Source organism: Schistocerca gregaria, chromosome 6, assembly GCF_023897955.1.
Source record: "Schistocerca gregaria isolate iqSchGreg1 chromosome 6, iqSchGreg1.2, whole genome shotgun sequence".
Taxonomy (NCBI): domain Eukaryota; kingdom Metazoa; phylum Arthropoda; class Insecta; order Orthoptera; family Acrididae; genus Schistocerca; species Schistocerca gregaria.
Window position 1 is genome coordinate 396,011,485 of NC_064925.1, and position 23,847 is coordinate 396,035,331.

Genomic DNA, 23,847 nt, shown 5'->3' on the forward strand with positions numbered 1-23,847 from the left:
TAGGAGATCGCTCCCCACACCATGATGCCGGGTGTTGGCCCTGTGTGCCTCGGTCGTATGCAGTCCTGATTGTGGCGCTCACCTGCACGACGCCAAACACGCATACGAAAATCACTGGCACCAAGGCAGAAGCGACTCTCATCGCTGAAGACGACACGTCTCCATTCGTCCCTCCATTCACGCCTGTCGCGACACCACTGGAGGCGGGCTGCACGATGTTGGGGCGTGAGCAGAAGACGGCCTAACGGTGTGCGGGACCGTAGCCCAGCTTCATGGAGACGGTTGCGAATGGTCCTCGCCGATACCCCAGGAGCAAAGTGTCCCTAAATTGCTGGGAAGTGGCGGTGCGGTCCCCTACGGCACTGCGTAGGATCCTACGGTCTTGGTGTGCATCCGTGCGTCGCTGCGGTCCGGTCCTAGGTCGACGGGCACGTGCACCTTCCGCCGACCACTGGCGACAACATCGATGTACTGTGGAGACCTCACGCCCCACGTGTTGAGCAATTCGGCGGTATGTCCACCCGGCCTCCCGCATGCCCACTATACGCCCTCGCTCAAAGTCCGTCAACTGCACATACGGTTCACGTCCACGCTGTCGCGGCATGCTACCAGTGTTAAAGACTGCGATGGAGCTCTGTATGCCACGGCAAACAGGCTGACACTGACGGCGGCGGTGCACAAATGCTGCGCAGCTAGCGCCATTCGACGGCCAACACCGCGGTTTCTGGTGTGTCCGCTGTGCCGTGCGTGTGATCATTGCTTGTACAGCCTTCTCGCAGTGTCCGGAGCAAGTATGGTGGGTCTGACACACCGGTGTCAATGTGTTCTTTTTTCCATTTCCAAGAGTGTATTTAGGTACCACATATACAATTATAACTGCTCTTATATTCGCTACACGCATTCCGTGCACTTACATTGGCCATGCATAAGATTTCGAGGTCAGTACATCCATGCTTTACTATGTATCCCCTCACCATAACACCTGGCCCACCAAAGCGATCATATTGGACAACGTTCTAGATGCCTTAGGCGTACCTACGTTTCTCGACCGTAATCACCACTCAGACTGAATCTACTTTTACCCGAGAAGAGCATGCGAGCTCACTCGTGGTGGGTCATACCCCTATACTCTTGGCACCGTTGCAAACGTTGCCGCCGATATGCGGGAGACAATCAAACACAACGTACTGGTTGTCGGACAAAGAAGCGCCCCAGGCAGTCGCTGTACCCCTGTAACTGAATGTTCACCGTCAAGAATTGTCAATCCTCTGGGCACGGGATCGATTCCCGGCAGGGTCGGGGACTTTTCTCCGCCCAGGGACTGGGTGTTGTGTTGTTCTCATCATCTGCCTATCATCCTCATCGACTGCAAGTCGCCGGAGTGGCTTCAAATTGAAAAATGGCACCCGGCGAAAGGTCTGCGTGAAGGGGGGCCCTAGCCATACGATTAAGTAAAATAAATATGGAGCGTAAGGTTGCTTGTGGATCCTATTGCACCCGCTGTTCCGCGTGGCCTCCTTCTTGTTTGCGGCACAACGTATCGGTCACCCCGTGTTTTAATTCACCGTGGTCGGCCAGCTCCCTTTCATGCAGCGGTACCTGTGATTCCGAAAGCTACCAATGTGCGTGAAACAGTGCTGTGAGCAATACTGAACGCCCTGAGCTAGGCTCGTAACACTTCGTCTTTCTTCCCGTTTCCAAATGATTCTTCCCGGCTGAGTTATCGAAATGTCTCCGGTTCATGATGTAATGTAGAACACCATTACAGTGTACCGCAACTCCTCACTGATTCGCACGCACTATCTTCTCCAGTTTCTTCAGCTGCATCGAATTATGATGTGAGCCGCATTTCCCGCTATAGTCACGCTGACCTCCCGCCATTTGACGTCCAGCTTTTCTTGTACAGGACTTGCGATACCTCTGGTAACACGATCCCACACTTCCATTTATTTCCACCGAGTTTTTTATAAGTTACGTTATTTTATCTAGCGCGCCCTTAACTTTTGCAGGCTATGGTATTACATAAAAACCTCACCTGACATGACGTCCGTGAAGAATTTCCGCAGATGAACGGTCGTTATACCGCGGAGCAGATTCAAACTCGAACTGTTACAGCTCCGTGTTTCGCTTGTTTTCACACTGCACGTTAGGAAATAAGTGCAACTAAAGCAGTAAACTTTGTCAATCACTTTTATTTTCTTCCACGACGCCCTTGTCTTCCACAGGGTTATTTGATTCCTATAGAATTTTTTTCTGAATTTCATCAGCTGTTTGAGTTAACCATAATTTACGTAATGTTGCAGGAAATGACCACTGAGAGTTGCTGTAAATTAATGTTTTGTTACTGTCAAGAGGAGAAACCAGAACAAAAGAAAGCAATTTGCAGATCTGACGGGAGCAGAAATTTCAACGTCTGTATTATCTTTTTACTGTGTTTCAACTGCTGTTCAGTGATACAAAACTCTATGACTAATTTCAGTGTTCATTTGCTGGAACAACTTCAAAATCCAGTATAAAATAAACACCTAACTGCATCCAGAACGAAATCAAATAAGATCCCAAATGCGTAAATGGAGTTAAAATCTAATAAACACAGGGAATTTAAATGTCATTGTACTGGAACATGAGCTTGGTTGTAGAGGGGAAAGATAAATTGAGACATTCAGTAAACTGCAGTTAGTACACTACTGGCCATTAAAACTGCTACAGCAAGAAGAAATGCAAATGATAGACGGGTATTCTTTGAACAAATATATTATACTAGAACTGAATGTGATTACATTTACAAATTTGGGTGCATAGATCCTGAGAAATTAGTACCTAGAGCATCCACCTCTGGCCGCAATAACGGCCTTGATACGCCTGGGCATTGAGTCAAACAGAGCTTGGATGGCGTGTTCAGGTACAGCTGCCATTGTAGCTTCAACACGATACCACAGTTCACCAAGAGTAGTGACTGGCATATTGTGACGAGTGACTTGCTCGGTCACCATTGACCAGACGTTTTCAATTGGTGAGAGATCTGGAGAATGTGCTGGCAAGGGCAGCAGTCGACTAATTTCTGTATCCAGAAAGGCCCGTACATCACCTGCTACATGCGGTTGTGCATTATCCTGCAGAAATGTAGGGTTTCGCAGGGATCGAATGAAGGGTAGAGCCATGGGTCGTAACACATCTGAAATGTAACGTGTACTGTTCAAAGTGCCGTCAATGCGAACAAGAGGTGACCGAGACGTGTAACCAATGGCACCCCATACCATCACGCCGGATGATAGCCAGTATGGCCATGACGAATAGACGCTTCCAATGTGCGTTCACCGCGATGTTGCCAATCACGGATGCAACCAATATGATGCTGTAAGCATAACCTGGATTCATCCGAAAAAATGACGTTTTGCCATTCGTGCACCCAGATTCGTCGTTGAATACACCATCGCAGGCGCCCCTGTCTGTGATGCAGCGTCAAGTGTAACCACAGCTATGGTCTCTGAGCTGATAGTCCATGCTGCTGCAACCGTCGTCGAACTGTTCGTGCAGATGGTTGTTGTCTTGCAAACGTCCCCATCTGTTGACTCTGGGATCGAGACGTGGCTGCACGATCCGTTACAGCCATGCCCGTCATCACGACTGCTAGTGATACGAGGCCGTTGGGATCCAGCACGCCGTTCCTTATTACCCTCCTGAACACACGGATTCGATATTCTGCTATCAGTCATTGGATCTCGACCAACGCGATCAGCAATGTCGCGATACGATAAACCGCAATCGCGATAGGCTACAATCCGACCTCTATTAAAGTCGGAAACGTGTTGGTTGGCTGGAGGAGATCCTTACACGGGGCGTCACAACAACGTTTCACCAGGCAACGCCGGTCAACTGCTGTTTGTGTATGAGAAATCGGTTGGAAACTTTCCTCATATTAGCACGTTGTAGGTGTCGCCACTGGCGCCAACCTTGTGTGAATGCTCTGAAAAGCTAATCATTTGCGTATCATAGTATCTTCTTCCTTTCTTTTAATTTTCGCATCTGTAGCACGTCATCTAATTAGTGTAGCAGTTTTAGTAGCCAGTAGTGCAATAGGAAATAAGAAGGAGGTCTGTTACAGCCATAGAGGAACACACGTTACTGAGATGGTTTTTTTATATACGGATGACCTCCGACCTCCACTGGTCCGCTTGAACGGTGGCGCTTTTGATGGTAAAGCGTCTGCCTTTTATGACGAGATTTCACTCAGCCGTCTGTCGGAAGACTTCCGTATTGCCGAGGGTCTTCTGGCCGCAGCTGGGCAGCCCCAGTCAAGAGAGGCCGCCCTGTCTCCCTCACACACCCGCCGCCCACCTACCTATGCCCAGTTCGCCCCACGAGCGCCATAAGACTTTTTACAGTCGCAGCTCGAAACCTTTTATGTGCTTCCCCGCGCTGCGTCCGCTCGCCTGTAGTGTTTCACAGGACGATTGCAGCGACACCTTCGCGCCCCTCGAGTGAAAAGCTGCCGCCTACCTTAACTGAACTCGCTCTAACATTGTTCCAGGAACCTTCCTGGCATTTTACTTAATTAATCACGTAGAACAAAATCTCAAGTGGCTGGTTAGTGGCTTGCATCGGCGTCTTCACAAAACCCAGTCTACTGTCTTACCCATTCCATCACCATATTCCTTAGTATAACTTGGATCAGTCATAGACCGGTACAGAGATATAGTTTCATATTTAAAACGGATACTTACTCGTTAGAGCGAGATCTCGTTACCCTAAGGAACTTATCTGAACATTTATAGTTTCTTCATGGCTGGACCCGGAACGTGCCTCTTTCTCATTAGCAGCAAAGTAACCAAAGTGACAATCCTTTAGAATTAGATGTGCTTTCCGATTGTGGGGTTATCAGTTGGTATAATTGAATTTTAATGATGTTAGTTAATTTGGTTGTGTAACGTTGTTTACTTCTACATGAGAGTCATCCTCATCGTCTTCTGTCTTAACCTCTACACAACCTACTGAATACTCCTCTCTTGTTGTTGTTGTCGATGTCATCGTCGTCGTCGTCGTCGTCGTCTTCGTTATCGTTGATGTTGTTTTTAATGTTGTTGTTGTTGTTGCTCCTGCTGCTGCTGCTGTTGTTGATGATGTTATCTCTTTCCTTCAATTTCTTACATACGTAGAACATTCTGACTTAGGGAAACACAGTAATCGTCTTGTAGTTTTTTATATCCGCACATCGATAAGTCAATATAACGATCACCGCCCACGGCAAAGATGAATGCCGTCTGGTGGCCATACAGACGCGTAACGCGTTGAGGAAAGTATACAGGAAGACCAAAGACCGATTCGCAATCATTGTAGGGACCATGAGGCCTACAGACGGGGAAGTCCTATGACGTATGCGACTTCTAAAAAGCGCAGACTACTATTGCTTGGAGCATGGGAATTAACATCCTGCAAATCGCTGTTGGCTCGCTATTGAGGCGAAGATCAATGGAAAATGCCTAAGGGGCAGTTCCACCACTATTAAGTGGCAAGGTGTCCACTCATGCCTCTTAACAAAGCGTGGTAGATGTGACGACAGAGTACAAAGCTGGTGTGTAGGCAAACCGTTCAGCGATCGTTATTGAACTAGGTGTCCAGGGAGACGATCCTTACGTGTTTCTATACTGATGCAGCTCTAGTGACAATTGCGTTTGTAGTGCGCTTGGGATCGTCGAAACTGGGCCTGGATGAACAGAAACCTGTCGCTTGGTCGAGTGAATAATATTTATTGTTACATGATGTTGATGGACGTGTCTGAATATCGCGTCATATAAGCGATCTGTTTTCAGGAAGTACGCAGTGCCACGGATGCAGAACGGTGGAGGCAGTATTACCCTATGGGAGAAACACGCAATGGCTTCGATGGGATCTGTAATAGTAAGTATTGTGACAGTTATACACTACTACAATACGACTGGATCATCTGCATTCCTTCGTGGTTGATATCTTCCCCAGCGGCGACGGCATCTTCCAGTGTAACAACGATGTGCTTGTCAATTTGACGGGACTGTGCTGCAGTGACTTTAGAACATGATAGCGAATACTAAGTTGAGGTCTTGGCCACAAAATTCGCTTGATTCTAAGGCGATGAAACACATCTCTGATGCTATTGGGCGCCAGGTTGCCATCCGGAAACCAATAACGCGTACTTTACGGGAACTGCATGATCTCTCCGTAGACATCTGGTGCCACATACCACTGGAAACTTTACAACGATTTGATGAATCCATCTATGTAAAATCTTTGCTATTCTGTGTTACAAATATAGACCAGCACGCTATTAAAGAGGTGGTCATTGTGGTTTGGCTCATCAGAACCTGTGACGTATTTTAGTAACTACAAATGTGTGTAGAAATTAGCTTAGTTTCCTGGTGTCCTATCCTCCCCCTTTTCCTCTATTTATAAAGACTTCAGATGACAACATAGTAACATGTCACAACGGGGATGATATCAGTTTTTGCTGTGGGTGACATCTCCACGCGAGTATATCTTGTACTAGTCTCTTCGTCTTTACGTAGCTACTGCAACCATTTCTTCACAGTTTATAATGCTCATAACATGACACGAACGGAAGTTGGAAGGCCTGTTTCTACAGGAGAATGTACTCTCACAAGAATACCTAGGATCCAGACGACCACGTGGCACTACCGATACGACTGCCTAATCGTACTGAAACTGTAGCAACAATGAGAGCAGATGTTGACACCACAGTGACAACGAACTGTTACACATCGGTTTCTTCAAGGACAGTTCCGACCCAGACATGTTGTAGCGTGCATTCCGTAGACCCCAAACTACCATCTTAAGCGATGTCAGTGGTTGTCAAGCGTGAGCTCATTGTAGGGCAGGATGGAGGTTCGTTGTTTTTTAAGACGAAATCTTGTTCCACCTCGGTACAGTGATAGCTGGGGATTGGTCAGCAGGACGCCAGTTGGAGATCTGCCCCCAATCCATGTGCTACACACACTAGACCTACTCCTGCAGTTTCGTATGACAGCAGGAGCACTCTTGTCGTTATCATCCGTATCCCGACTGCAAATTTGTACGTCAGTCTGGTGATTCGAGGTGTTGCGCTGCCATTCAAAAAAAAAAAAAAAAAAAAAAAAAAGAAAAAAAACAAAGAGGGAGGGGCTCTGAGCACTATGGGACTTCTGAGGTCATCAGTCCACTAGAACTTATAGCTACTTAAACATAACTAACCTAAGGACATCACACACATCCACGCCCGAGGCAGGATTCGAACCTGCGACCGTAGCAGTCTCACGGTTCCGGACTGCGCTCCTACAACCGCGAGACCACTGCGGCCGTCGGATCTGTTAGATGCAGATGTGTCTTTTGCGGTTATATCATGATGTTGTCTAAAATTCTCTAACGAAATTTTCTTTCTATAATGTGATGCAAACTGGGTTTCGACAATTATTTTGAAACAGATGACGATACAATTGTACAATTTTGTGATTTTTTCTTTATGTTATGGACCATGTGGTTTCTAGGTCATGTGTGCCATATGCTGAATAGGTGATTTCATAATGTCTTCTTTTCCTTTCAAAATACGAAAGAAGTGTTTTGCTTTTTATACCAATACAGAATGATAGCATAATTTTCCACTTTCGCGATGCTTTCACTGTGCGAGGATCCATTGGAACTGTGAGCAACTGAGTGTCGATTATATATTTTCGTAGTGTCCATCTATCTCTTCAGAATATTAGAGAGGCGGTTTTACTTGCTGTTCTAACGTAGATCGCACGATGATTTTGTTAAATTTTGTGTGCCTCACTACATGATGGGCTTTGGGTGAGTTTGATACACTACAAGTAGGATAACTGCTTCTATAGCGTTGACATTTTCTCTTTAAAATCTCGCAGGAAGGCTTGGTGTATTGATTTTACGTAGTCTACTAAACTAATAGCTTGACTTCGGGTACTTCCTTTGTGTCATAAGCCACGGGTGTATAGAGCCAGTTAGGAACCTCAGACTGAATGAATTATTTCCATGACGTTCCTTTCTCTTTTCTGGATGTCATAGAACACCAATCTAGTACAGATTATTGGTTTAATTGATTAATATCAGGGGGCGTGCTTTCAAAACACAAGATGACTGTACCATGTTAGACGGGCTAGGGGTAACGTAGTGATATGAAATAATTTTAAATTTGAATTGATCGATGGTCTACTTCGCTTTATGTTGGATGAGTATAGCTACTGTACATGCAATACGTTTACTTTCGTATGCTTTCCTACCTCGGAGTCATCATAACAGATAGCATCTGCGAACAACGCTGCGTCAGTGAAAAAGTCTTCAATTTCTTTTTTACGTCCTATTCTTGCGCTTTTGGAGCGCGTATCTGTCCTTACTATTATAAAAGAATGCAATGACTGATGAGGAGTTGTAAGGTACGACTCTGTAAATTTGTGACTTGGATGTATGCATCATGTTTCGTGTAACCATCAGAAAAACACGGGATATTGGATTTCTGTACAGTGAAATTCAATACAATTTCCAATGTGTTACTTGTCACCCAATCCGTAGCGCGCCATCACGGAAATAAACGCCGGTACTGTTCTGTTATGCTCTAATCCAAAAGCACAGCATTATTTAACGTATTTCATCTTTTCTGCTTATGAAAAAGGTAACATCTGAGTGCGGGACTGTATATACGTGCTGTTGCCTGTATACATTACTACTTTAACTCATAACCCGCGTAATGGTTCCGTTTGTCGAGTTATTACGTAATTGAATTGCTAAGTAGCTTGCCAGGATTTCTTCCCTCCTTTTGATTTATAAAATGGCACAGGCTACTAGCATAAATGGCTCCCTTGGCAGGATTTACTACGATTAAAATAACTACGCAGGCTGCTTACAAGCTCTGTACAAAACGCAAAAGACTGAAGCTCCCTGCCGGATAGTGATTTTTTCTGTTTATCCAGTGCGCTGCCGTGCCGCGGCACTGTGCATATAATATTTACTGTGACACGTACGTGTTAACAAAGAATATTATTAGCTAATGACTTTTCCTTTTTTCTCCGAATTTGAGCCAGGTAAGCTCCCATTTCGACGTAAGCCATCGACAATATAAGTAGTATTCCTAACATACTAGTGCTATTGTACCCTTTAAAAATAACTTTGTTGTGGTTTGAATCTTTCTGGACTGCATCTGTGATGACTGCAACATATTTACAGCTGATCATGGAAGAGACTCTTCTGCAAACGTATTCCTCCCGTGACGCAGTCAATACCTTCGGTGCGCAGTGCCGATGGTACTGTTACCGACAACTGTGCCGCTAAAGCGGAGTTATTGAAGGCAGTTTTCCGAAATTCCTTCACCAAGAAAGACGAATGGAATATTCCAGAATTTGAAACACGAACAGCTGCTAGCATGTGTTTCTTAGAAGTAGTTACCTGAGGGGTTGCGAAGCAACTCAAATCGCTTGATACGGGCCAGTCTTCAGGTCCAGATTGTATACCGATTAGGTTCCTTTCAGATTACGCTGATACAATACCTCCCTACTTAGCACTCATATACGACCGCTCGCTCACCAATAGATCTGTACCTACAGATTAGAAAAATGCACAGGTCGCACCAGTGTTTAAGAAGGGTAGTAGGAGTAATCCATCTAACTACAGACATATATCATTGACGTCGTTTTGCAGTAGGGTTTGGAGCATATACTGTATTCAAACATTATGAATCACTTCGAAGGAAACGATCTATTGATACATAATCAACATGGTTTCAGAAAACATCGCTCTTGTGCAACGCAGCTAGCTCTTGATTCGCACGAAGTAATGGCCGCTATCGACAGGGGATCTCAAGTTGATTCCGTATTTCTAGATTTCCGGAAAGCTTTTGACACCTTTCCTCACAAGCGTCTTCCAATCAATCTGTGGGCCTATGGGGTATCGTCTCAGTTGTGCGACTGGACTCGCGATTTTCTGTCGGGAAGGTCGCAGTTCGTAGTAATAGACGGCAAATCATCGAGTAAAACTGAAGTGATCAGGTGTTCCCTAGGGAAGCGTCCTGGGACCTCTGCTGTTCCTGATCTATAGAAATGACCTGGGTGACAATCTGAGCAGTACTCTTAGGTTGTTCGCAGATGATGCTGTCTGCCGTCTAGTAAGGTGATCCGAAAACCAGTATCAGTTGCAAAGCGATTTAGTAAACATTGCTGTATGGTGTGGCAGGTGGCAGTTGACGCTAATTAACGAAAACTGTGAGGTGATCCACATGAGTTCCAAAAGAAATCCGTAGGAATTCGATTACTCGATAAATAGTACAATTCTCAAGGCTGTCAATTCAACTTAGTACCTGGGTGTTAAAATTACGAACAAATTCAGTTGGAAAGACCACATAGATAATATTGTGGGGAAGGCGAGCCAAAGTTGGCGTTTCATTGGCAGGATACTTATAAGATGCTACAAGTCCACTAAAGAGACACCTTACACTACCCTCGTTCGTCCTCTGTTAGAATATTACTGCGCGATGTGGGATCCTTACCAGGTTGGATTGATGGAGGACATCGAAAGGGTGCCAAAATGGCAGCTCGTTTTGTATTATCACGTAATAGGGAGAGAGTGTGGCAGATATGATACGCGAATTGGGATGGAAGTCATTACAGCAAAGACATTTTTCGTCGGGGCGAGATCTTTTTACGAAATTTCGGTCCCCAACTTTCTCTTCCGAATGCGAAAATATTTTGTTGAGCCCAACCTACATAGGTAGGAATGATCACCAAACTAAAATACGAGAAATCAGAGCTCAAACAGAAAGGTTTAGGTGTTCGTTTTTCCCGCGCGCTGTTAGGGAGCGGAATGGTAGAGAGATATTATGATTGTGGTTCGATGAAACCTCTGCCAAGCACTTAAATGTGAAATACATAGTAGCCATGTAGATGTAGATGTAGATGTGTGCGGTGTTGTTGTTGCTAAAGTAATCGGTAGAATTATCTGCACTGTCGGATAAAAAGCGCTTCTATCATAGCGGCGAATAGAATAGTAGGAAGTCGTGTGACCTCGGACTAGCTGTCTACGTGGTAGTAGAGCGCCTTACATTATGACCAGATCGATGGTTTACAAGCGACACTTCCTTTCCCAACTAATGAGGACAAGGTGAGTTTCATCTATGGCCTTGTCAAGAGTGGATTCCTTCATTCGGACGAATCTGCCATCAGTCAGATGCTGTGAGCAACAACATGTTGACGAAAGAATCGATGTCGACCGATGGATGTAAATTGAAGATGGAGGGGGGAGAAAGAAAAGTAAAGTCAACCGACTATTGATGTACTCTGCATCGGGGCTTTATGCGGAAAGAGTGGCAACGAGTAAATATCTGTGCCGATAGGACGGACCATTGCAGGGTCACTAAATATTACATGGCACACAGACTAGCGTAGGCACAGGAAATACCTACCTTATGAGCTGCTTGAAGCATGGAGAACTCGCCTGGAACAGTCTCTATACTGCTTCGCCCATGCTAAATGCATTCATAATACGTGCAACCACTGATCCATTGCATCCAGATCATGCAGGTGTTGAATGCCAACCTTGTATAGGGCAGTACAATGGGTGAAACATACACACCGGCCGGCTCACTGAGTGAGACCGACCACGTAATAAAAGTCGCCGACACGGAAATCCTAGCTGTAGAGAAGCACTATGGGACGCGCTTGTTCAGAGAAGCTGTTGAAATAGAAAAAACACGCGAAATGCTTCAACAAGAAAGAGGAAAGTCTTAAGGTAAACGGATCCAGGGTTCCCGTACTGCAGCGAACGACCGTCGCAGGTAGAAAGGGGAGAACCGCGCCGGAAATGACCGCGGAGAAGCCCATCGGACGTTGGCGCGCCAGGCACATACAGTCTGCGGCCGCGAGCTCGACTCCAGTTCACCTCCGGCAACGGAGGGTGAAGCTTTGACAGTGCCAGCCACTCGTGCTGGCGAAACGTCAGTAACATCATTAGATGAACGTCGGCCGAAGAGCCCGAGACAGAAGGCAATAGGCAGTTTGTCAACAAGTGGCCACGAAAGCCTTAACAACTTCACCGTTTGTTCTTTTGACCTCCCTGCATACCGAATCAGTCCTTCGAGCGACCCTTCCTTCCTTTTTCAATTTCTTCACTTTTTCCTGCACTTATTTCTCCTTGACTCCCTTGCACATCCTATTTATTTCATGGCCGTGTGCAGTCTGTGTGCTATCTCTACCCAGACGAGTCTGCAGACTAGCCGGAGGGTATGGAACTCGATGACAGCGGCTACACAATGCTGCTATACCTGCAGGCACCGGTGTCATCTCCGCAAGCGCCATGGCGAGAAGACGCCCACGGTGCCGGCCATCAGAGCCCGCCGCTCCCTTTAACCGCTTCAGTCATTCTTTTTCATTTATGGGACGCAAATTTTGTAATTTTGTATCCAAGAAATACTTATTTTGGAAAATTGTTCATATAGCAAAGACCAAAATTGAACTATCCATCCTATTCATCATCCACTACAGAGGACACTAACTTAACGGTGCACGTCTTCATACACTGAAGAGCCAAGTACACTGGTACACCTGCCTAAAACCGTGTAGAGTCCCCGCGAGCACCCAGAAGTGCCGCTTCACGACGAGGCATGGGCTCAACTAATGTCTGAAGTTTTGCTGGAGGGAATTGACACCATGAGTCCTGCAGGGCTGTCCATAAATCCGTACAGTACGATTTCTGAAAAGCACGTCGTAAGGCGTACCAGATACGCTCAATAGTATTCATGCCTGACGAATTTTATGGCCAGCGGAAGTGTCTAAACTCAAACTTCAGTTCCTGAAGCCATTCTGTAGCCATTATGGACGTGTGGGATGTCGCGTTCTCTTGCTGGAATAACCCAAGTCCGTCGGAATGCACAACGGACATTAATGGATTCACGTGACCAGACAGGACGCTTACGCTTACATACATGTCACCTGTAAGAATCGTATCCAGAGGTATCCCATATCACTACCACTGTACATGCCCCACACCATTAGACAGCTTCAACCAGCTTGAATAGTCCCCTGCTCACATGTAGGCAACTGTCTCCATACCCGTTTATATCCATCCGCGGGATACAATTTTGAACGACACTCGGCGAACCAGCAACAGTTTCCAGACATCTACGGTCCAATGGTAGTGTTGAAGATTGCAGGCGAGGCGTAAAGCTTTGTGTGGTGCAGTCATCAGGCGCACAGGAGTGGGTCTTCGGCCCGGAAGCCCATGTCGATGATGTTTCGTTGAATGATATACGCGCTGTCACTTGTTGATGTCCAGCATTAAAATCTGCAGTAATAATATTGTGTGTGTGTAGAATACACATTTAGAATGTTCCTGGGAAAGACACGTTAAACAACCAAAAATTACATATGGCAATTAACATTAAATCTCACACCGAATACATACAGTAAAACAGAGTTATTTTTAGCTTAATTCTAACAAATGCGACGTTAGAATACCACTTCATCATATATGACTGAACTTGGTATTGACGATATTACACGTTTTGTTGCAAATCAAAAGTCGAAATGAAAAGCAAAATAGAAGTTGGATGGGGATTTCTAAAAAAAATGTACTTTTTCGATGAATCTGTGTTCACCGTTGTAACGTACAAAAAATGGAACTTTTATTCGAAGTGTTTTCATCTCTTTTACTGATTCAACGGTATTCATTCAAAAATATTTAACTCAATAGTTTTCAAGAGGCTATCTCATCCAACTAATGACAAAATGTGCATGTATAAAAATATACGGTCTCTCATTTTGCTCTGCATTACATCTGCAAAGATGATCAAGGAATCAAAGTGGATCCCTTGGGTAGATTTAGTTCCGTCACACTCAGTCCCAACTTTCGCACGACCGACATTTTGCGCATGCCTTGGAAGTTCAAAAATCAGTCAAAAGGTGAAACTGGAATGAAGATTCGTAGAAAAGGATGTCCATCACAAATTATGCTATGCCCAGTGGCATACATATCGACTGAAAATAAAATCGTCTACTACGCTGAACAAATCTGCCGAAAAGGTTAAAGCCAGCGGCACAGCAGCTCTACTGTCAGTCGTAATTTCTCCGCGTTATCGTATTAACCTCACTACTATGTATCGGGTTTTTGAGCTTTGTTTACTTGCTGGTCTTGCTGTTCTGCCGTGCCATCTCCATTGTTTGTCGTTTTCCTGTTGTTATTATCCAGCACTTATTTCTCAGTCGAAACGCTGTGAAACCTTCAGCCGGTCAGCCTGTTTCTAATGGTCTTCTGTCCCTCTGTCTCTCCCCCTGGTAGCTGAATGGCTGAATGGTTAGCGTGACGGACTGCCGTCCTAAGGAGCCGGGTTCGATTCCCGGTGGGGTCGGGGATATTCTCCGCTCAGGGACTGGGTGTTGTGTTGTCTTCATCTTCATTTCATCCCCATCTGGCGTTCAGGTCGCCCAGTGTGGCGTCGAATGTAATAAGACCTGCACCCAGGTGGCTGGACCTCTCCTGTAAGGGGCCTTCGACGGCTTTATAGTTGATTTACTGTTTAATAATGACACGGTCTAAACAAGATTTTATTGGAATTGAGATTTAGTGGAGACCTACACTCTTTTACAGGACGATACCATAAGAATGAATAGATTTCAGTTGTCTATCACAGACAGAACCACACTGCGCATGTTCAAAGTTAGTGTTCGTACAGACACTATACCGTACATTCAAAGCGAGCACCATTCGCTGTTCGAGAAACATCGAAAATGTATTCCACGCCAGTCCACATAGGAATCAACAGGTCTCTCTGTATTGAACTGACAGAGTCAACGATTCGATTTCTCAGCTAATAAAGAGTACCTCCCATAGGTACCAAAAAGATTCTGTTTTTTATGTGCTCCCAAAGAAGTAATGGCATGATATGATGTTGTTGACCCGGGAACCCAAAAGTAATGAAACACCTTTTGCTTTTCACCTCCTGCAATCCAATAATGTCGGATTACATTATTCGTATAACGTCACACCTCACGGTGTGTGACGGGCCGCCGACATGAGCAGAAATGATATCATTGGAATCTTTGTGAAGTTGGAGAAAAAACCGATTCTGGAGCAAGTCCAGAAATGAAATTCCTGTCACAGTTTCCTCCACAAAAACGAAAGGTCCATAAACTTTGTGAACAGAAATGGGAGAAAACATTTTCAGTTTCGGTGAGCCTCATGTTCGACGACAACGCCAGTATTTTGTGACTACCAAATTCTGACATTATGGTGGTTTACTTTATGCGATAGATGAAACGTCGATTCGTCCGACAAGTTTAGTCGTTAAGAAAAAAAAAGTCATCAGCCTTTTCCTGGAGAAGTGAAATACAAAATTTGGACTTTCTTTTATGGTCTCCGATAGGCAGCTGTAAGGCTTCGTAAGCAGGCGCCGTTTCATAACAAGGCACACCTCTGTTTGAGGAAGTCGACGTTTCTTGCCTGCCCGTCTTGTAGACCTCCGGAGGCTCCGTGTGAACGCATCTCGGATACGCTAGACATTTTCGTGAGAGGTGCGTGACCGCCCGGTGCTCTTCCCATTGCATATGCTGCCAGCTTCTAACAATTTTGTATGCCAGCCATAAATCTGGTTGTGCAGAGGCGGCTTTTTGCTGAGTTGACTGGAGTTCGTACTTTAATAACAGATTGGCTTCGCACAAATTCCAACAAACGGAATGATTTCTCTTGTGGTGCAGTTGCTCAGTTGCCAGAATCAAACAACGGCGTAAATGTGGAAATTTTGAACCTTCCTCTATTCAGTGACATTCTCACTGCGTTTATATCTTTTGAAGTTTGTCTATAATAGAGTATTGAAATCTGTTACTTATAATCCGTTTTGATTGCAAAAAAAATTTTTATTCACATGACTGGTTTCGGTTCCTCTAGAGGCACCTTCAGATCTGAAATGACAATGATACTAATTTACTATTTCACAAATGCAAGCCTATTTCGTCCTACCCGATCAACATTAAATGTACCAGATGAAATGTGATGACTACTGTAGACAATACATGAGGCAGACTGGTAGGAACTTTGAAACTAGATTCAGGGAGCACACCTACTCTCAAAACAAAACAGCGTTTGGGGCGCATTTGGCTGCCTTAAAGCACTCAGTCACGAACATTGAACAAAACCTAGAAATCTTACATAGAGCTCATAAGGGACGGTTTCTTAACATTTTAGAAGAAGTTGGAATATACACCCACAAAAAGACAGACCCGGATTTACTCCTCGATGAGGAAAGCGAGTTCAATTATAATGCCTATTTTAATATTTATGACGACTTACTGAAATGATCAGTTGTGTATAGAAGGCGAAGAGGAAGGATGGGATATGGTGAACGGTGAAACAGTTGCAAGATGCGTGGAGCCCTTAGCATCGTTGACAGGGCCCTCCTTCATGGGCCTCTTTCCCACGGCGATGGACATCAGACGAATGAACGGCTCGCGGCTCAACACCGAAATAGCGGGAACCACAAAAGGAGACCATGGAGGAAAACAAATCTACACCAGCGCCATGGATATAGAAATCGCCCTTTGTACAGAAAGGATAATATTGTTGTGTATTTTAATTTTGGCAAGTACAGATTTTAACCTTGACAACTGTAGATCTTAACTAAGTATTTTTGGAGATAAAAGCAAATTAGGAAAATCTATTTAATACAGTATGTGCATATGTAATGTAACAAATGAACCAGACGCCACCTGTCCGCAAGAGTTTTATAATTAATATAAATGACGAGCATTCTGCCAACGAATTTAATGCGTCACATCATGTGACGGTTGCGGACTGTGGACGGGTTACTCCTGTAACCGAAATTGCAGGTACATTCTGATACAATTCATGTCGATCGGGTAGGACGAAATAGACTTGCATTTGTGAAATAGTGAATTAGTATAATTGCCATTTCAGATCTGAAGATGGTTCTAGAGGAACTGAGATCGGTCATGTGAATAATTTATTTATTTATTTATTTTTGCAATGAAGACGGATTATAAGAGGCAGTGTATAAATAGTGATTGTGGTGTCCCAGCAAACATTATGTCTGTTTTTGCAAAGTATTGAAATGTACTGTTTCTTTCTAAATCACTCGGCTTAGTCTTTTAAACAGTTAAATAACAGACAGTTTTATTGTAAAATAAACGCACACACAGACAGATAGACTCACGCGCGCTCGCTCTATGCATTTACGACCTAGCAGCAGCGATGTTAACAACGTTAGCTGTCTGGCATGGGGCTGGTGATGGGTTTCTGATTTGCTGGGAGCGTGATAAGTCTTGGTAGGCGGGCTGCGGGGAGGTACGGCGTGGGTTGAAAGGAAGCAAGCATGCCTGCTGACGGCAGGCGGGAAGACGCATTAAAATATAGTCCGTAAGCTTTAATCGAATATCGATTGTGCGTGTGCACGACGGCTGGCGTGCTCCTGTTGAGACCCTCACTGGCGAACGAGAGGGGCAGGGCCCTTGCCCTCCGGTGGATGAAGGGCTCGGCTAGGCACTGTGCAGGGCCTATCGGCCGCCGCAGGCCCGCAGGGCGGATATTCGGTACAAGTTGCCCCGCAACCTCAATGGAACCACTCAGGACCCGACGCCCGACCCCTGCCGGAGCTGTCCTTTCTTCGCTGCCGCACGTATGATTTTTTCAGGAGCGATCCCACGCCGGCGCTGTTGGCTGCCGCCTTCCGCGATCTGGATAGGCGTAATTGAATGGCAGATGTAGGCTCCACCGGCGCACCTGCACGGCGGAGTTTGATAGCGTTTCCCAGAGGCGCTGTTACCGGCCGCATCCCCTGATCAGGTACTCACACACACTCACTCACACACACACACACACACACACACACACACACACACGCATACACACAAACTAGTTTCCTTTGCTACACATCCGGGGGTCCCGGTGGATGCCAAACTTTGATCGCGTTCGCCAGTGTCTCCGTTCCCAACTTGCTTCCCAGATCAAAGATAATGCATTTACTGAGCAGCGAAGAGAGTTTAGAGGTAACGCGCACAGTACACTGGAATATATATGCAATTCCTCCGAAAGTTAGACACTTTTTCTGTCTCAGGTTATTATACTTTTGTTCTGAAAATCGCTGCGCACTGGACTACGAACTACGGGTGTAGAACACGGTGGAAGTTAGAAACAAGGTAGGCAGCGCAAATTGGCAGAACTGGGGTTCCAAAGAGATGAAATTTTTTTTTTAGTTCGTCCCGTGGTCCTCTTTGGTTCAGTTGATGAGAGTTGCTGAATATGGTATGTAACATTTAGACGTTTAGTTTGGTTTAGATTAGGGTTGTTTCGGCAGAGGAAAGTATTTTTCTGGCTGTAAATGTGTTCCAACAACACTATAGAAACACATATTTAGTGAAAGATACATTTGCTGATGAATTCCCGAAAACAGCTATACCTCATCGTAGTGAGGATCGTATACTTACTGAGAAATTTCGAGACACAGGCTTACTGTCAGATACCGAAAGAACTCGAAGACCTCACAAATCAAGCGAACAGAAATTTGATATTTCTGATTCTATGCAGCAGAGTTAGCGGAATCATAGCCAAAACTGGACCAAGAAAGAAACCACGCATAAAGTGAACAGGCGAAAATTAAAACTTATTTCAGTACAGATAGTCGTGATCACATTTGTTTATTTTTCTTTTCAGATTACTGGCTTTCATCTAAGACAGAACTATCTTCAGATCTTATATTCGCTGATGCCATATGTACCGTTGGTGTGGAGCTGGTCAATCTGTGCAGGAGTAGAGAACACTAAACATTGGAGGTGACAGCTCTATATGACTGGAAAGGCTTGGATCATAAAGAGCGAATCTGACACTGCAAATGGTTTATGAGTAATAACACAGTCATTTTTATGTCACTTACTGTACAGACGAGGCATGGCTCCACCTCTATGGTCATGTTAACACATTTAAAGTCAACGGAGAATCCTGCTGATGTGCCTGAAATATATTTTTATGATCACAAAATTCGAATGTGGGTGGCAACATCCAGAAGGCACATCATTGAACATTTCTTTCTTGAAGAATTGTGATTTATTTCTTTAATGATCCATAATTTCATTGACCAGGTGCTTATGGTTTCAACAAGAGGGTGCTATTGAGCACGCAGCTAACAACATTATGGAAAAGTTCTTGGAGAACGTATCATCTCAAAGAATTTACGCCCCCTCTCTCTCTCCTGATCTTATTCTAGCAGTCTTTTCTCTTTCGGAGCAACAAAATATGTAGTGTAACGCAATCGTCCAAGCACTTTTTGAGACTTAAAACTGTAATAACTGCGTACGTGAGGAGCGTAGCACAATCTGAGCATCAGAATCTATTTTACAATACAATTAAGGTCGGTTGAAAGTTCTGTATCGGCCCTTGAAATTCATGTTCAACATGTGTGTAACATACGTTGTAACAGCCAGCAAACTACCGAACAACCTGTCCGATAATACAGGAGCCCCATGAGGATTGTTAGAAAGAGAGGACATGAGCGCCGAGCTGCTTCAATAACATATTCTATTTAATGTCTCAAAGAGGTTCATCTGATTGTACTGGATCACATTTTATATAAGAAATTAAAGTAGAAACTTGGTTTAGACTTCATCTTTCTCATAGGACTACATAGATTTTGCTGTCACAATAACCACTCGATTTTAAAATGATATATGTTCCATATGCCACGTCAAATTTTTAAACTTTTCATTTATATACGTTCGATATGCCTTCCATCGGATAGAACGCCAAGACCAGGGGTAATCAATCCTCTAGAGGGCGTTGTTGCTTTCACGGTGGGCTATAGGTAGTAGGGGTTTCAAAACCATCTCCATTATCTATTCATGTAACCTTGGCACAAAGTATTTTGTAATCAATTAGTATTGTATGCCATAAGCTGTTGTAACTGTAATTTATAAATTTTATAAAGTGAAACCACTCTCCGTCGTCATAAATAACCTCTACTGTGAAAACGGTGACGGTTAGAAAAATTTTTGTTACTAAAAGGGATTAAAAAAAGTTGGCGGTAGGTACACAAGGATAATTACCCCTGATCTAAACAGTAACCAAAATTCATCCCGTACTTCTCCGGGCACGTCTCAAGTTGAGTTTCCTCTTCACCTAATCTTTAATAGTCTGGCTATTGTATGGGTCCCTTTTCAAATACAGTATATCGTTAATATTTTTGCTCAAATTGCTTGATGTCTCAGTGACAAAGCTTTGTAAAATTACAAATACAGAACACAAGACTGGGAAGAAACCTCAAAATATGTTTAATATATTTTGCAAAAGTCTCATTAATTATTAAACATTTTACTTTAGTTTATTTTGAGTTATCGCACAAATGAAAGATTATAATACTCATACAGCTATTTCCAATTTCGTGACAGTGCCTTTAGTCTTACAGTTTTTCGTCTAACGTCAGAACTGAATTTTTTTGAAGTTATCGTCATGTAATGGCAGACAAACTCTTTCCGGCGTCCTTTGCATAATACCAGAAGAAGTGAACAATGCGTTCGTAGCCCTACTCTTCGTAAACAGAGAGACATTTGAACTGAGTACATGTGGCGTTAGTGCATTCTGTAGCAGTGCTTTCCAATATTTTAATAATTACCTCATGAGTTGTGAAATGAAACTTTGTGAGGGGCTAAAACTAAAATGGTTTGATAAACAGTTAGTGATAACAATTTTTTTAGAAAACTACTCACTATCGTCACTACTACGGTATACTCTAACGTATACAAGATCACCATCAGCCACTTCACAACTACTGCGAGATAAAAGTCTCCTCTAGATATTTGAATGAGTTACGATATTCAGTGTGCGAATCCATGTTGTTCATCCGTATCTTCAGATGTCATCCACTTAAATTCCATTCTCCAGAACAGAACTTCCATTGGTCAGTTACCGCCCATCTTCTTGCTTATTGTCCAATTCAGCACCAGTTTTACTCTTCACTGTGTTAGACCCGTGTTTCATTTCTGTCCCAAACTATTTATTTAAATTCCTGTGTCCACTGATAATTGCATCTGAACCACCCACATATATTGAAAGGCCTGTCTTGAGTAAAAGCTGAACTTTATGTAAAAGTTCAGATTTAAAACTTGGCTTTGAAAACTTATATAGTTTATCAAGAGCACTCTAGGCCTTTTGCTCTTGTACTTAAATCTTTTATTTTTAATCCAATGAGGTATTTATCACTTATCATAGGTAATAAATTATAATAGTAACACTTTTTTCCTGATTTCGATAACTGGCTAGGAAATCCTTAGGTTTTGAGATCTATTTCTGTTATTGAAAGAACATTTTCAGATTGAGAAATTCGGGTAGATGTACATTACTCAGTATCTCTAGAAGGTAACACCGTGCATACAGATTTTCATGATACTGAACTTGAACTATTTCACTGAGTGTTCTGTATTTCTATTACTATCACTATTATTATTATTAATACTATTATTATTGGATAAACTCTTAAGAATAGAAATTCCTGTTCTCACAGCTTACAGGTTTAAAATTTGATCTTCGAATGTTGTACCAATAAAAATATAAGTAAAAAACTGAACGAGTTTGACATGACTTACGACGTACTGTGGTGGACGCTAAACCAAATATAAAAAAGGATTGTCATAAATAAGGAAACCAGATGCCTCAGTGACTCGCTATTCTTTGCTTTAGTGAACCATGTACAAAAAACGCACGAGTTTCAGTTGTTTGAACATTAACTGAGTGTTAGAAATGATACTTCACTTTAAAATCAGACTTGTTAGTTTTCTACAGGCTAATGTTAATTAGATATCGAACACTTGTCCAGAGTACTGGATGATATCTAATCACTTTGAGAGATAGTGGCCTCAGACAGATAGCGAACCACTGATCTATAGCACCTAACAACCAAATTACTCTTTAACGCTCATTTCATGTTTGTAGAATATTATCGACTTAATTCCGTCGACGATGATACTTTAAGGGAAACATATATTTAACTATTGCTTTAACACTATATGGGGTCGCAGTTCGTTGAAAGTTGCTGGAAGGGGGACATAGTTAAGTCACATGTTGTAAAATCAGGCAACATTGCGAGCCTATAGAGAATGAGAGATTCGTATGGTTATTGTGGCCAGTCAATCGTCATGGCAGCTAATCGTTTATAAATGCATGTAGATGCAGTGTAGGAGTACATAAACCAATAGTAAAATGACGTTTTCGACATTTTCTCATAATTTTCGATGCGCATTGTGTAATAAAACAGAGAATGAACGCCCTGGCTCTAAAATGGAGACAACGACCGGCAACCGCTTGAACCGCTAACATAAATGGCGCCAGAGTAAACTTTCAGCTCCGGAACGTAATTTCAAATTCATATATCTTCATTCACGTAAAAAATATAAGTCTTGTGAAATCGGATGAATATTTCTGTGTGTTCTAAATATTATGATCCAGCAGCGTAAATAAGTGATATTAGCTTGTTAGGAAGAACCATTCTCATCATATACAGAGGCGCTTCAAATACTGTAATAATTTTAATCCCTCACTGGAGCATTTTTACTGGCGTGCACCACCATTGTTAATTTAGTCATTGTATACAGATCTATAATACCTACCCTTGTTCCACTGGTGTGTAATATTTAATGACTAAAATAACTTTCGTATGATGTGGCATTGCAGAGAAACATAGCTTGATGGAATATAGACTACATTGACAAGAACTGCTACAGTACATTACAGAAGCTAACTGAAAGACATAGGCATTGCGACGTACAGAAATGATACTTTTAGTCTAGTAAATAATTATACTGAAGTTATTCCGATTCATGAGGGATTCTTGGACATTAAGAAAGATGGGACATCATTTTTCAGAGGGTGTACGATCACCATGGACAGAAATTCGTGGTCTGCAACGTTCCCCCATGCTGGCCACAGTCTTGGTTCGGTGTTCGTGTGGTACGGCGTTCCATTCCTCCACGTGCACGGTTGATGACAGATGGATGGTCGTTGGTGCACGTGGACACCGTTCAATATGTCTCCCCATTGCATCCCACAATTCCTCGATAGTATTTAACTGGGACAATGGGCAGGCCAGTCAGTTCGATGAGCTTCCTATCGTTCCAAGAGTTCCTCCACCTACGCCGTTCGATGCGGTCGTGCATTTTCATCCATAAAAATGAAATCTGTACCGAATGTATTACTGCAAAGACGCACATGTAGAGGGAGTACAGTGTGGTAATAAAACGTGTGTAACTAGGCTGTTTACATTTTCTTATTGGTAACGCCACGTAGCGCTCTGTATGAAAAATCACTGGCTGTGCTGTGCGCAGTCTGTGGCTAGTTTGCATTGTTGTCTGCCATTGTAGTGTCGGGCAGTGGCAGCTGGATGCTAACAGCGCATAGCGTTGCGTAGTTGGAGGTGAGCCGCCAGCAGTGGTGGACGTGGGGAGAGAGATGGCGGAGTTTTGAAATTTGTAAGAATTGGTGTCATGAACTGCTATATATATTATGACTAGTGAGGTAAATACATTGTTTGTTCTCTATTAAAATCTTTCATTTGCTAACTATGCCTATCAGTAGTTAGTGCCTTCAGTAGTTTGAATCTTTTATTTAGCTGGCAGTAGTGGCACTCGCTGTATTGCAGTAGCTTGAGTAACGAAGATTTTTGTGAGGTAAGTGATTTGTGAAACATATAGGTTAATGTTAGTCAGGGCCATTCTTTCGTAGGGATTTTTGAAAGTCAGATTGCGTTGCGCTAAAAACTATTGTGTGTCAGTTTAAGCACTGTCTTGTATAAATTTTACAAAGGGGACGTTTCATATGGCGACCCTGCCAGGATAC

The 23,847-nt window shown here is 43.5% G+C and overlaps 1 protein-coding gene across 3 annotated transcripts in view; it reads left to right on the forward strand.

Moving 5' to 3' along the window:
- The window catches only part of LOC126278199 (leucine-rich repeat-containing protein 24), a 1,518,316-nt gene that overhangs the window by 139,733 nt on the left and 1,354,736 nt on the right, over window positions 1-23,847 (forward strand). The window contains exon 2 of one of the 3 annotated variants that reach the window (XM_049978117.1): window positions 5,811-5,898. The exons of the other annotated variants lie outside the window; for them this stretch is intronic. The gene's annotated coding sequence lies outside the window, so the exon portion shown is untranslated. The remainder of the gene's footprint in view (window positions 1-5,810; window positions 5,899-23,847) is intronic. 3 annotated transcript variants of the gene reach the window in all.